A 3,638-nucleotide genomic window follows, 5' to 3' on the forward strand; every position below is an offset into this window, starting at 1 on the left:
CAAAATTACCAAAATACCCCTCCATAATCCAAAATGGGAGACATTGAGAATAAATGTTGATGTTAGTTAGAAATTCCCAAAAATCCCAATAAATCCCAAATATTCCCAATTTCATTTCTCTCAAATACCACATAACCCAATTTGGCCAATTTGACCATCTTTAACCAAAACCCCCAAATTTCCCTCTAAAGACCCAAATTTCCCCAAATCCAACTCAAATGTCCAGCAATTTGATCTCAATTGGCCCCAATTCCAATAATAAACTTAAATTAAGATTTGGTGTGACCAAACTAAACAAAATCTAAGCCTAATTGGCCCATGATTTGAGCCCACTTTTGATTTAGGTCAAAACCCCATATTTGATCATATGACCTAATCTTACCAAATTGAACCCATAGCCTAGTAAATTGATCCCAATTAATGTTGCAAAATCTTTATAACATTCTTATACATCCAAATCAACCATCAATTGTCCTTGGTGAAGTCTCAAATCCATTTTATTTTGGCTTAAATCTAAAATTCCTAAATTTAGCCCCAAATTAGCTAAGTCCTCAAATTTCACCCAATTGATATCCTTAACCTCCAACTTCGCATCTAATTCATGTTGAAAACTCTTCATGAGGTCCCTATTGAACATTTAAAATAATCAATTTGGACTTAGCCCAAGGCTAACCCAAGATAGACCCAAGCCTAGCCCAACATGACCAAATTGATTAAAGTTCAAAATTCCCTCAAATTGACCCTTAAATTGAACTCAAATCCACTTCCATCCTGCACCAAAGTTGTTCCTTATGATCATCTACACCAAATAAAATAATTATTTGGGCCAATTGACATGGATAACCTAGCCCAAAACCAAGTTTTGGTCATTTGCACTCATTTGGACCCATGCACAAAATGCGACCTAAACACCCTAAAGCCATCAAATTAACTCCACCACAACCATTAGTTGGGCACTAAGACCGAGTCAAAAGCCATCTAACCCAAGCCAGATGAGCCATGGAACAATGGTCCCCTAAATTAAGGGATATGTTTTCGAAATATGCTTAGGCTTAAGATATCTTTGACAAAATTATACCTCATCGTAATAAATTGTTGTGACATATTCCCCTGGGTTCCCTGAGCTCCAACCATCTCCCCCTGTCATGGCCGGCTGGCCTAGTTGTCGGAGAAGACAAAATTGAGGGCCACCCCCTCTTGAATCTCCCCTAAATAAAACCAAGAGGCCACCTCACCCAAATGAGATGATGGAGCTCCTCTGCCCTCCACCTAAGCATCACAATGCACCCAAACATCGGCCCTAAGAACCACCCCTTTGCCATTTTTATAAAAACTCACCTCCATGGCCATGGAACGTGTGTTGAAATTTTATCAAAGAGAGACCTCCCAACCACTCCCTGAGCTTCCTTGTGCCTCCACAGTTCAATCCAATCAGTCCATTGCCCTGATTCCCCCTGTGTAACCCTAATTTTGAGCTTGAAAATTAGGGCAGAAACAGGACATCCCTTAAAAACTCCACCAAACTCCAATTACTTGTGCCCAAACCTTCATAACAGCAAGAAAAAGAAAGGCCCCATCAAATTCCCCACTGAAATAGCCTCTAACAAAGCTCTAGACCAACATCTAAAATTGAGCTTGATCAAAATTATACATAGGCCTTACACCAAGACCAGAGGCTTAATCCTTAGAATCCTTGGACCCTGACGAATGTGCCAAGAACCTCTGATTGAAGCTTCATTTCCCAGAGCCAAGGTAAAACTTCTCTTCCTCCCGAGCCTATTTGAACTCTCCATTTTTTTTGAGTTAATTTCATGGCATAATAGTCGTATGGATATGTTCCTCTAGTCTAGACAACCAATTTAAAAAAATTCACTTAATTTGGTTGAGAAATGAGGGAGATATCAAGCTTGAAAGATGGACGATTCTCGGGCTAGGCTATCACGGACGATGATGGAACATCGTTTGATTTAGCGTGTATGAGATGGACAGTCAAGATGAAGCCGGACAACGCTTCGTGATATAAACCGCGGGTCGAGTCAGTGATGAGGTGGACAGCGCCACTGACTGGGAGCGAACCGCGTGGAGCTTCGGATCTGTCGTAGGTTGATGTGCTGCTGCGCATTTAAATAGATAAATAGGGAATTAAAAAAATTCAGAAAATGACCCTTAACTTCAAAAATCCATATCTTGGTGTAGAAAAATCACAAAGCATATTGACACATCACCTTCACTTGAAATATTTTACATATTGTAGCCTCTGTAAAGGGGAACATATTGATTTTTCTAAAGTCAGATGAGGTTCTTATACAGAGATCCATATTTTTCAAGTTATCTCACATTATTTCCTTAAAGTAATCATAGAAATTAGCATATTGATTATTAAATTCTAAGAAAATTTTGGAAAGTCTGCCATGACCAGAGAAACCTTTGGAAATAATTTCATGGGTTAAGTCATTTAAAACATCCTTAAATTTTCCAAATACTGAATCACTAAGACAATTGATTTTGGAAAATATAAACATTTAAATGACTTGATTTTTGATCTCCATTGTGATTTATAATCCAGAGAACTCCTCATAAAAGTTTCAAAATATTTTGAGTCCATTTAATAACTTAAATTGATTTCTTAAAGATAAATACCACTCTTAACACTTAAATGATAACTCAAAAAATTATGAAACTTAGCTTTTTGAGTTCTCTGTGATCAGGGGTGTTTTCTAAAAATAAAATAATATTTAAAATAAAACTTAATTTTTGGCCTATTTTAAATATTTAAATAATTAAAAAAACTCATAAAAATCATAAAAATAATAAAACTCATGGAAATGTTCTAATTGTTTCTTAATCACCTAGGAACAATGAGAATATTTTTTCCTGATTTTCTAAATAAAGATATTGAATTTTAAAGCTTAAAATAATTTTTAAAAGGCTAAAAAAATGAGTTTTCATAAAATAATTCCAATAAATCAAGGAAAAATCAAAAAAATATAAAATTTTCTCCTCCGAGTTTTTTGACCTTTGGGAGATTTTTCAAAAATACAAAACTTAATTTTCAACACTTAAAATATTTTATTTTTATTAAATAACCCAAGATTTAAAATAATTCTAATAAATAACAAAGAATTCAAAAAATTGTGAAATTTGATCCAAAGGCTCCTCTGGTCTAGATCTACCTCCAGTAAAAATTTCAAGGGATTATAATATACCTTGGTCAAATTAGGAATTTTCTTTGAAAAATCCTATCATTACATTAAAATAATTATATAAATTAAATTAAATTTTAAAAAATCACATTTTCCCCTCTTATGTCTCAATTGACCCATGAATGAGGTAGGATAAAAATTTCAAAGTTATTTGAATTAAATTTGACAAATTATGAAGTGTTGAGCCTTAGGGGAAAATGTGTAATTTTGAAAATTTTGCCTTAATTAACATTTAGGCTTAATTCAAGGAGGGAAAATGGGTAACCTCTAATCTTAGTCAATTTATTTGATGTTTGAAACACGAAAGGGTTAATTGGTAGAAACCAATTTCACTTTCCTAATTAGGATTAATAAATTTCTAAATCATTAAAAATTTGGAAGTTTATCAAAATTAAATGATCCTGAACTTAGGGGTATGACTTTTGAAGTCAATAA

This window comes from Phalaenopsis equestris, unplaced genomic scaffold (assembly GCF_001263595.1).
Source record: "Phalaenopsis equestris unplaced genomic scaffold, ASM126359v1 Scaffold235084, whole genome shotgun sequence".
Classification (NCBI taxonomy): domain Eukaryota; kingdom Viridiplantae; phylum Streptophyta; class Magnoliopsida; order Asparagales; family Orchidaceae; genus Phalaenopsis; species Phalaenopsis equestris.